This window comes from Zosterops lateralis (genome assembly GCF_965231275.1).
Source record: "Zosterops lateralis genome assembly, chromosome: 1".
In the NCBI taxonomy this organism is placed as follows: domain Eukaryota; kingdom Metazoa; phylum Chordata; class Aves; order Passeriformes; family Zosteropidae; genus Zosterops; species Zosterops lateralis.
The window spans coordinates 123,714,911-123,727,276 of record NC_139762.1 but is presented as its reverse complement, the minus strand read 5'-3'; the positions used below and the strand labels follow the sequence as shown (position 1 = coordinate 123,727,276).

Sequence of the window (12,366 nt, the reverse complement as noted above, 5' to 3'; positions counted from 1 at the left end):
CTTGAGTGTTCTTTTATTTTCTATCATATTCTACATATTTTTAGTTATTTTTCACAAAACATCTGGCTTCCCTAAAATTTGCATGGTATAACCTGTTTGAATAGTTAGCTGTTGTAGCACTACTATCCTCAGTATACTTGCACAGTGAATATCTGGCATTTGAAGTAAAATGTGTGCATGATTTGCAAAGGCTTTGACTTTTAAACTTGTGAGCTGTGGTCCATTGTCTACCACTGCCATTATCAGTGTGCTATTTCTGGCAAATACCTTGACTATGACGTTGATTGTATGCTCATCAGCTGTGTCATGTTTCTGGATAGAAGAAATCATAACTTAGAGACAGCAAGTAAATTTTTTCCACATGCAATCACAGACCAGACAGCCTCTCTGCAAACTGTGTGGTCAAAGCAGGGTGAGCTAGAGCAGGTACCCCAGGAGCCCTGGGGTACCCCAGTGACTGGCCTCCAGCTGGGGTTTGTGCCTCCCATCACAGCTCTCTGAGCCCAGGTCGTGGCCAAGGGATAAATCTGCATACATCAGTACAAATACTTTTTCTAGAACATTAGTATACACAACATTGGATTCTGGTCTTTGCTCTAACATTTTTGGAGTCACACTTGATAGTAGCAAAATTTTATCCATTTGCTATTCATCTCCTTCTTGTAAATTTAGTATTGTTTTTTCTTGTCCTCGTGGGCCTCTCTGGCTATGGTGAGTGCTCTGCTCCTGATACCAGGGGATCAGGGTTATTTTGCTGGTACCTAAGATGTCCTGACTGGCATATGAGACATTCATATGCACTGATGAATAAAACACAGGAACTACAGGGCAGCCATGCCCTACTGGAGGAGTAAATGGGGTCAGACAAGACTCTGTAGGACACTCTAAGGGAAATAAATTACTTATTTATGCAATTGAATTGAGTCCCTAATACTAAACCCATGGTTTTTAACCCTTCCCACTTGCTGAAATGACTACAAGCATTTCTTTCCCAAAATAACTGTTTCCCCACACTCTATGTTATATTAGTAGTCTATAGCAGCACATCTGGATTTCCTTCACAAAGTCTGGAGGGTAAATGCAGATACCAGAACAACCTGCCCAAAGGTTTTGCAGAAAATAATTTTAGCCTTGTATATAACAGCTGTGGGGAGGTGGGTACTGCTGATTTGAGCCTGTTTCTAAGCTGCAGGAAAGTCTTTATCCTGCTTCTGGCAAAACAATCTTCTTGCCTTGTGAAGCTTCTCCCTAAGCTTCCACTTTTGCTCTAGCTGCATATGCTGTGTATCAATCTGTGATTTGCTAATTTAAACTGCCGTTTGTTTATCTCCTTTGTCCTTCAGAATTTGCTTTGGGTCTTTTGCCAGGCAGCAGAGCACATATGCCTGCTTTGCAGAGAAAAAAAATTAAATCCAGGTTTAAGTCAAGAGCTTTTTTTTTTTTTTTTTGATTCCCTCCTTCATATTGCTACAGATGAAATGGATCTTTTGAGGCCACTGAACCAAGAAGTATCTCATCTGTTGTAAATAGCCCTAAAGTGTTCACTCTTTTATGTTTATATATGTGTGTGTGTGTATAATTGCCTTAAAGAAATATAATATATATAATACTTACATTTTAATTCCAAATTCAGTACTTGTCGGTCTGCAGTATATTTGAGCGTATGTCATGTCAAGATCTTCTCTCCCTACATCTGGATTGCAGGTCTATCCTCTCTACTGTCTGTCTGCCATCTGAGAGGAGGTGGACCCTAATGGACTGTCCTGCTCACCTCTCTCACACACTAGGGCTTGGGTGGGAGATCACAGAATCACAAAATCACTTGTGTTGGAAGGCACCCTAGGGACCATCTGGTTCCAACCCTCCTGCCATGGGCAGGGACACACTAGATCAGGTTGCTCAGAGCCCAGTCCAGTCTGTCCTTGAACGCTTCAAGGGATGGGGCATCCACAACTTCTCTGGGCAACCTGTTCCAGTGCCTCACCACCCTCACTCTAAAGAATTTCTTCCTAACCTCTAATCTAAACCTACTCCCTTTCAGTTTGAATCCATTCCCCCTATCTCATCACTACATACTCTTGCAAATTGTTGATGGCCAAATCTCAGCCTGACTTAGGACAGGCATGAAAAGCCCCCACTAGTCTGATAAAACAAAAGCAAAGCAGGGAAATATGGTGAGCTGAGCCTTTGGTTCCTCATTTCTCTATATGGCAGGTATCTGTCCCAGCCTTGCCTGAGATCATATGGGAAGTTACAGCAGTATACACTGTCAAGCATCTTTGCTGAGGAAATACAGTGTTGATGGGCTAACAAGAATGATTTCAATAAGATTCTGTTAACAGAAGCCTGAAGCTAAAGCTGGGCTTTCAACATAAATCAGCTGATATAAAAGCTTTTAGCACATTTGTGTCAAAAGGACTCCTGTAGCCAAAAAGGAAAAAAAAGAAATGTTTGCCCAATCAGCTTCTCCTTCTGTAAATAGAAGAGATCACTACTTGCATAATTAGAACTGAATGCAGGATATAATAATAATAAGTCTAAAAGAATAATACATATTTAGTCTAAATCTGTGTTTAGAGAGAGGTTTAAGTCACACACTTCACAAGGTTTTCTTATTTGGAGTGAATGGTAGCAGATCCATAGGACAGAGGGATTTCTTTATGAGTAGACACACATTCTTGTGTACAAAACTGGTGTTGCCCAGAGTTCCTGTAAATAAAGGGAGAGTTTCATGATATTTCTCAGTGGAAAAGCATAAGGCCCTTGAGCCTGATTTTCCCCTGTAAAGATGGGAGAGTTAGAGTTATCCAATCCCACTGCCCTGTGCCACAGCCTCGGTTGTGACACTGTTTTGAAGAGAAATTATGCCCAATTCATTTATCTCAGTAGCAGCAGCCATTTTTCTGCTCTGAGCTGTTTTAAGGAGTTACAATTTGAGGTCCAGCATATCCAACCTCCTGCTGTGCTGCCCTTCTCTTGCCATGAAACACATGCTGAGTTGCTGAGGGTGAAACTCTGGTCCTCTGCATTCTTGCAGTTTTTAAGTGGAAAGATGTGAACTGTCCTGGCTGAGATTTTGAGGTAATCTTCCACTACAGTTCCCTTCAGCAAACTGCATGGTTTTAATACCAAGTAGCTGACACAGTGGTTGTTAACAGGGCTGTAAAAATGGTCTGTGTGTTGTAAAGGCAATATGGTACCAGGAATTTGAGACCTTTTCTTATGAAGACCCTCAGCCAACCATCATCTTAGGGAAAAATACCAATGGCAATGACCGAGGCTGAGCAAAGCCATCCCAGGGGGTCCCTCATGGCAGCAGACTCACCAGCCTGGTGGCAGCTGAAGAGAGAAACTCAACCTCTGTAGCGGATTTGGTGAGAAGGAGTTGCAAGGCCATATATTACTGCTTTGCACGGAGGTTGACAGCAGAGCCTGGAACATTTCAATTTCTCTTTATGTATACAGGGCATGAGCGTGAGCCACAGACAAAATGGTCTTTATAAGGCAACGACTCTGGGGCGTCTGTGGCAGCACTAAGGGGATGATCTGTGCTCTGCCACAGCACAGCCGTGCTGGGTGGAGGAACCTGGGGCTCCCCCACACTCATTTCCCCCCTAGGTAAAAGGGGGCTGGGTGTGGTGGCTGCAGTGGGAACCTGTGCACTGGAGCAAGGCTCTGGAGCAAGGTGGGGGTGTTCGAGTGGAGGGGCAATTCAGGGTCCTGCAGATAAACGTCCTGGCAGCCACTGTGCAGAAGGAGTCAAGACTGGATTGCCGCTGACGGAGGGTGAGAGAAAAGTAGTTTGCAACCTAAATTCTTGGCAGCAGCAGAAGCTGAATGAAATGCAATTGGCATTGCTACGGTGGTGGTCTCCGAGCTGTGTAGAAGGCAGGATCCCCACTGCATTTGGAGCTAAATTCTTCCTGCATGACTGGCTTGCTGTCTTCTGCCCTTAGCTGTGTTCACTGATACAGAGGACAGTGTAGGGCTCTGCTGGAACCACTTTTTGTCCCTGACCAGTTTCACAGTAACCGGGGACTACAGCCTTTTCTCAAAGCTATTTGGTATTGACCACCCTCAAAGTCTGCTGTCCTTGTTGTGTGGTCATGGTTGCTCTGTATGCATCCATGCTCCAGAGCTGCCTCCCTCTTCTTACATGTCCTGAGGATTTTTTTCTGACATGCAGTCCAGAGCTGCAGATTACCTGGGGTTTTTTTTCCAGAAGATAATGCATGCTTTGAAAAGAAATCCACCTTACACCAAAAGAGACACATTTTTTATTGAACTTCAGGCTGTCCTGGAAGGCTACAAAATACAGAAGAATATTATAGAGAGGATTTAGTGCACATTTAAGTGAAACAAAACCCAACAAACTATTCAAGGTCTGTAAGCAGTGGGAACCATGTATATGATATTTACATATTATGTTTCATCTCTCTGAGGCAGTGTAATATATCTGCAGCTAAATCTGAAGTTTTATGTCTTCCTCATGTTGAGAGACTGAATGCAGCATAGCACTATTCTGGCAGGCATGTTTTGGATGATAAAAGCAGCATTTGAAACCTGGGAAGTGCCACAGGACTGCTTGACCTCAGACAACATGGTTATGTGGACAAAGATGTTAGAGCTGGTGCTTTTTACAGCCAAGGAAACCATCTTGAAATCAGCCCCATTGTTTAGCAATAGCAGGGTCAAATAGATATGGTGGAGATGAAGTGGTTGGATGCATTCAGTGTGTGGTCTTCATGAGTGGTACATGGTGTGAAAGATTCTCCATAGAATCACAGAATGAACTGAATTGGAAGGGACCCACAAGGATTACCACGCCCAGCTCCTGGCCCTGCACAGCACCATCCCCTGCACATTACAGTGTATGTCTGAGAGCATTGTCCAAACACTTGAACTCTGTCAGGCTGGTGCTGTGACCACTTCCCTGGGAAGCCTGTTCCAGGGCCTAGCCACCCTCTGGGTGAAGAATCTTTTTCTAATACCCAACCTAAACCCCCCCTAACACAGCTTCAGGCCATTTAATTGGGTCCTGCCACTGGGCACCAGAGAGAAGAGATCAGGGTCTGCCCCTCATTTTGCCCTCACAAGGAAATTGCAGACTGCAATGAGGTCTCCCTGCAGTCTCCTCTTCTCCAGGCTGAGCAGACCAAGTGACCTCAGCCTCTCCTCATTCAGCTTCCCCTCAAGGCCCTTCACAGTCTTCATGGCCCTCCTGTGGACTCTCCAGTAGCCTTGCACTTTTATATTGTGGTGGCCACAACTGCACACAATATTCAAGGTGAGGCCACCCCAGAGCAGAGCAGAGCAGATCAATCCCCCCTGTTGCCCAGCTGGTAATGCTGTGCCTGATGCACCCCAGCACACAGGTTCCAGAATTCATTGGGGAAAACATAAAAGCCCATTAATACCACTTTCACTGTAGTTTTCTTGCCTTGTCTGAACTCACTGTGTAATATTTATTATTCATATTTCTTACTGCAGATTGTGTGTTCTTTAATGAGATTCAAGTGTCTGTGCGTGAGAGTAAAACACTCAGATTGGAAACCTAACTGCTCTTCAGGTTAGAAAATTAAACTCCTACCTTGAGAAACAGGTCAGATTCAGAAGTGTTAGATCTGTACAGGTTCCCAAAGGAGTGAAAATTTATCTGTTGTCACAGGAGTTTGTAAAGATTCTGAAAATGGCTCAAGAAAGTTTAGCTCCTGTGAGAGTGGGGTGTTTCATTACTGGATCTGTTTGATTCTGCATTTACTCAGCCTGGTTTTATTATTAACTTCAGGAGAGCTGATCCTGATCTACTCCCACACAGATAACAGCAGAAACAAAAGTTTTTGCAACTCTTGAGACTAACAAAATGCTCCTGAACAGATTGATAGATGTGAATTAATACTGAGGAGCTAAGAGTTGTTTGTATATGTACATGTAGCAATGCTTCCAACTTCATTACGTGGAAAAGTAAATATTGTTCCCATTTTTCTGGTTAGAAGAGGGACACAGAAATTCAGCAATCTGCCAAAGGTGAAGGTGGCAATTGTTGGAACAGCTTGAGGTAAGATTTTATTTCTTGTGACTTCTGAGTTCTCTGCACATAGTGACATCGTAGAGTATGCAGGACATGGATCTGCTCTGGTTAAGACTGTGGATAGACACCCACTAACTACCCTAAAGCAGGTCTGCTGTAACTCATGATTGTTTTTCTGTTGAATTACTCAGGACAGTAATGTTAGTGCCATCTGCACAAGGACAGATTACACCTGATCAGGAAAAAAAAAAAAAAAAAAAAGAAAAAAAAAAAAAAAAAAAAAAAGAAAGAAAAGAAAACCTTTAGGGACAAAACTGCTCCTTCAAACGTCTTTTGAACATACTTGAACTGGCAGAAGGATTTTGCACCACTTCAACACCTTTTGTCAGATAGCTGTGAGGCATTTCAGCTGGCATCAGGAGCCCTCCCAGAGGAAATAGCACCCCATGGAGTCACTGCTGGGTGTGACAGCCCTGGAAGCTAAGGAGCAATCAAATGCCAAGCCTATCTGATTGTTTTTTCCATCTGTTTCTCTACCAGCATGCAACAGGAAACTTGCCACCATTTCAAGGCAAGGAAATTTGTGTGATCTCCTCAATGTCTGTGTGTCCCTGCCATCACCTTCATTCAGCCTACTGCCTGCTTTGACCACACTTAATACAAGGTATATGTCTCGATACAAAACTGTTTTCCTGCATAACTGTATAAATAAGTTACCAGGGAGAGGAGAGAACTTGAGTGGGCATGGGGTCCTCCCTGGTGACTTCTGATGGTTGAATCAAAGAGGTGAACTTGGTGGAGAGCACAAAGCTGACAACCATGTGTACCATGAACTGAGTTAAGACTTTATCTATAAAAGACCGACAAATAAGAAACTAAAATCTTCAAGATAAAGGACTCATTAGTACACTACAACTGGAATCTATTGGGGAAGAAATGAGATGATTAATGTAATAAAGAGTGGATTTAAGGTCCACTTTTTTTTTAAAATCAATATTTGGTTTTTATAATGTTATAATTATGATTTTTTTTCCAAGCTGCTCCACAGATCTTACAGGTTTTACTCTGTAGTATCCCCACCGATTTTGAGATAGGAAGGTGTTTAAAGAGTCCAACTGTATGTCCTTAATTGTAAGCCAAACTAGCTAACCTATTTACTCAGGAAAATAAATGTTAAGGAATGTCTTTACTGATAAAAATCACATACTAGCAACTGAAAATATGTTCCTTCTCCAAGCATAAAGTATTTTTAAGGTAGAACAAAGACACTCAGAGAGTATTTTGAGGAGAAAAAAACTTAAGTTTGAGAGAGATATTTTAGGTTACCTCCTTCACTCAGCACACATACTCCTATTTTAGTTTCTCCGGGAATAAAATGATACTGGAGACAGTAATCCTTCTTTCATTCTTCAGATCTTAAGCAGGATGAAGTGGACAGACTAACCATGGATATGGTCTGTGGCCCTACTACCTAATTACAGTGTACAGCAGCAACACATACAGCAGAAGATTTCTGATGTTTGCACATGGCAGAAGGACAATCAGATCAGACCTTACAATGACACTGCTTTGGTCTTGATCCAGAGCTCTGCAAACCTTCCATGGCTTTAAGGGTGTAGCTTTCCTTCTTGGTAGTTACTGTCAGTCTTTAATCTCAGTTCAATATACAATAATCAAGGTTCAGAGCTCCTGCTGACATTTTAGTGAGGAGAGGTACTATGGATGGGAAAAAAAGAGGAAGAAAGGAAGGAAGTTAGAAATTAGAGGAATGACAGAGGAAGGGTAGGAGGATAATAACTGGCTCACTGTTATTAGATTACAAAGACAAGTGCTTAGACCAGGGAATCATTTTTCTGTTTGTGCCGTGGTAATTATTTCTCCAATGTGCATGCTTAGGGTGGTGCTGATTTTAATGTCTGAACCACAATTAAAGCAAATAACTCGTGTTCTCACTGACTGGACAGCACAAAATGAATTGAAAGAGAACAAAACTGCAGTTGCACAGATCTATTATTTCCTAAATTTAAAGTGCCTGAATTTACCATCCAAGCATCAGTAGTTTTAAATAGCTTGAGTTTACTGAGTCAATTTAGCTTATAAGCTCTTGGGATCAGAAGAAGGCAGAGAATCCTCTCAAGTACAGTGCCAGGAAGCTTCACAGCCAAAGCAGTGACAGCTGGAGGTGGGAATTGGAGGCTGCTGTCAGTTTTTAAAAGATTGATGTGTTTGCAGAACAGGACATCATGTCAGTGACAGAAAAGAAGCAATCTTTTATCCCACGGTAAGGAGTCTGATGCAGAAAGCAGCACCTGAACATCAGTTCTGCTCTGCTATAAGCAAAGCAACCCAGCTTCCAGGCTATCATGAGGACCCCTCTGACCAGCTTTTACTAGCCCCACAGGTTTCAATTGCTTCCAAATATCCCAGTTGATTCCAAATATCAGCCATGAGTGTGTTTCCCAGAAGGTCCTGCCCAGCTGGTTAAAGCTCTTTTCTGACATGAGGTTCAGTCTGTGGACTGCACAGATTCTTAAAAACACAACCCCTAACTCCTATACTTTCAAGGACAGTAACAGTGTAAGTTTCAGCTGTGCTCTTCCTGGCATCTGTCCTTGAAGGAGACTCTGTGGACATGATTCCAAATGGACGAAGGGGCATAACTTTTTCCCAAGTTCTGTATGTTGTCTGTGAAGGAAGTAAACAACACACCCAAGCAGACTGAGCTGCTGTTGGGGTGCACACAGAGTCCCTGTGATATGTTGTCAGAGGAGTGGGGGAAGTGTCTCAACTTGATTACGCTGCAGTGATTGTACAGAGCATCTGAGCAATATGTCACGTGGATTGGATTGCTTCCCAGGGCCAAGTGCTTGAAATTATGATGAAGTGGCATCTATATTCCACCTCTTGTTTTTTTTTCCTTCCCACAGAACCTTTCTTACAGGACTTGCCAAAAGGAGAAAACAGTTTCCTTTTCTGCACTTAAAAGGCATATGGGCTTCAGTGTGAGCAGAAGAAGAAACTTAGCTTAAACAGTGTTTTCTTATTCACCGTGTCATTCTTGAAATTTGATCTTGCAATGTATTTGTAAGGACAGTACTGCTGTTCCATGAAGCATTAATGCATTCAAATAACTTTAAGGAGAAAGGGTGGGCCTTAAGGTGAAATGCATGCTGGACTTAGGGCCAGCATTAAGGAAACCACCAAGGCCATAGAGAGAAAGCAAACAAATTGTGTAAATAAATGGGTGAGGCTTACCAATGCAGAGAAATACCTGAGGGGGAATATAACAAACACATAATAATATGACATGAAAGATAGTAATATGTCTAATATTCACATCATAACATTATGACATGTTGTACTATGACATAAAACATAATAAAAAGGCATAAGAACAAATAACGGTCTGACTCTTACGAGTAAGGAAATAAGCACAAATTGAAATACAAAAAACTGTTTAAATATAATAAAGGACTTTCTTTACTGTGAGGAAGATCTAACTCTGGCACAGGCTGCTCAGAGGCATTGTGGAGTCTTTCCTTGGAGGTATTCAAATCCCAAAAAGACATTGCCCTAGCAAACCAGTTCTAGGTGACTGCTTTGAGCAGGGGGTTGGAATGGAAGGCCTCTGTGATTCTGTGTCTCTGTGAAATCCACTTATGAAGCAGGTGAAATGTGGCAGCCTTAGCAGCACTGTCCCCAGCAACAGCTAAATCACCATGCTGAGAGTCCAGAAGCCACAGGTTGAATGCTGAAAGGCATCAATGCACACTGGAAATCCTGCATCAGTGATGTGATATAATGCTCTCATTAAATAGCTTATGAAGAATTGTCATAAGCAACAGGTCAAAGATCTCTTCTGTCCCTGTATTGCGGAATTTGATCACTAGTAACTAACACAGAAAAATAATAGGTCTGTGTACTGATCAAAACATCATAAGACGGAAGTGGAAATCCATGCTTTTGCCACAGTCCTGGGCTTCAGTATCTGTACACACAACTATGATTCCTGCTTAGCCTTTCATGAAATACAGTGGAAACAGCAGAAAATGCTTCTTTTAAAAATGCCATTATGGAATGAATATTGTGCTTAAATATTAGGTGTGTATTATCACAGCGACTTCTTGGGCACAGCTCAATGAAAATTGTGCAGCATTTCAGTGCCTGCAGTTTGTGAGGCAGAATCATCATTAGTTAAGGAACCTTGAACTTTTGGGGTCATTTTTAATGATGTATTTCAATGAGTGCCATTTTAATAGAGCATGCATATATGAATAAAATCTGTGTATCCTCTTTTTTTCACACTGTGTGTTTTCAGGCTGAAGATCTTCTTTCTTGTAATTTTTCAGTGAGGTTTGAATTCTCACACTTCCATCATTTCTTAGGTACCAGAGCATCCTATGAAATCTGATCCTGTTGGCTTTAATCTTTTGCTGACCATTTATGCACTGAATGGACAGGCAGGGCAACTACAAACAAAGGCTAGGATCATGATGGGGAGGGAAGAAGAGGCAGAGATTTGCAGATTTTTCCTCTATCTTTAATACATTTTTTTAAAAACTACATTTAAAACATTTACATTTAAAACCTTTAATTTTTGTGGTTTAGTTACTTGACATTGGAAGTAGCAAAGGCCCCACCTCCTACTCTGATATGTTATGCAGAAGCATTAATAGTAACATGCTTGTTTATAATAGAAAACTTTAACACAAACGACTTTATGTTGAACCACATGGTGACTCTTGTGAATACATTTACCTCAGTCTTTCAAGTAGTCTTTGATGCTAATCTAGCATAATTGTCAGATATTAACCATAGTGTTAAAACAGATTACTGAGACAAAGTCCATTAAAGTAATCAATGTTTGATCTTAGACAAAAGAAACTTCAGCTGCCAGCATTTGGAGGTGAGAGGCTGAATTCACTGAACACAGGGACACTTAAGTCGTATCATTAGCATTTATGGACTATTCGTGTTTGTTTTGTGCTGAAAGGGCCTATTTCCGTTCTGGTATCACTGCTAATTTGGAACAACTCCAGCGTCCCTGTGAGCTCAGAGCCACTGCAGGAGGTGGCACCTGTGGTTAAGGCACTGAACTGGGAGTTGGAAAATCAGAGACAAATCTGATTTACTCTACCTCTGATTTCCCATGTAAATTCTCTGTGCAGCCCAGTCCAGAAAAGCATTCAGGTGCCTACTGTGCAACTCAGGTGGAATTTGGCCACCTGGATGCAAGTGACAGCAAACCTGCTCGGTCCCACAGTATCGACTCCTCTGGGGCACCTGTGTTTCTACCTGTAAAATTTCTTAGGCATCCTCTTTGCCTAGCATATGCTGGGTATGTTGTTGCTATTTTATTTCCATCTTTGGTCTCATGAACTGCACATCCCTGCCCTTCAAAGGGACTGTTTTGATAGATGATTGTGCCTAAGTCAGGGCATTCACAGTCAGCAGCAAGCACAGGCATACACATCAGAATGTATCCTGATGTAGGGCTGCTGGTGGTGTCAGTAGTGCTTTCTTTATATGAAATATCTTTTTCTATAACCATTAACCCTCTTCCCACAGGGCAGAAGACTACAAACAGCACTATGGCAAAAAATGTTTTTACATGACTTGGTCAGAATTAAAATCTTGCTTGTTTAAACTTCCAGCACTGGGTATCCTCATCAGCTTTATTTCATGAGTCCTACCATCACACCTCCCAGAGACATCATTCAGACCACTTTTCAACTAGCCTGGTCAGTTTTCTTGTTGGCAGAGATGGCTGAAGCTACTGGATTTTAGGCAGTGATATTCGATGTATCAGAGGTCCATACGCAGTAACTCCATGTCTGTGCAGATAGTATATGCAGAGGAAGCCTCTGCTCCTGCAGCAATTCCTCCAGGGAGAGCTGGTATTTACAAATCCCTCCAAAGTATCCTGGTGACAGTCCTGATGGTACATCTGCACTGCATGCTGCTGAAACCTTTTCATCACAGATCCATGTGATAAGACTTTGAGCAATATCCCTGTCAGACAATTTCAGCAGTTACAGAGAGATAAAGCCTGGAGGAGAATGTGCTATTTCAAATGCATGCACATATATTCATTTTCTAATTTGCTAAGGTTTAAGATTATGCAGATATAGAGCAGTGGTTTAGCCTGGAGTTAAGGCAGCTGTGGAGTGTGTGCAAACATAAAAGGGTGTGTTGTTCTGGCTTCTTGTTTAGAAGTTATTAAGGTTTGAGGGTTGTTTCCTTTTTTTTCTGAAATACAGTAATAACAATGAAAAGTGGCACAATGCTATAAAGAGCTGATTTTAAAGGGTCATTTTAGAAACTAGTGCTCTCCC

The 12,366-nt window shown here is 41.9% G+C and overlaps 1 long non-coding RNA gene across 1 annotated transcript; it reads left to right on the top strand.

Annotated features, from left to right (window-relative positions):
* Window positions 1-5,821: 5,821 nt before the first annotated feature.
* Window positions 5,822-9,047, top strand: LOC310907432. The gene is made up of 3 exons (XR_014589625.1): window positions 5,822-6,058; window positions 6,572-6,695; window positions 8,959-9,047. It is a non-coding gene; the product is annotated as an uncharacterized lncRNA (long non-coding RNA).
* The last annotated feature ends 3,319 nt before the right edge of the window (window positions 9,048-12,366 follow it).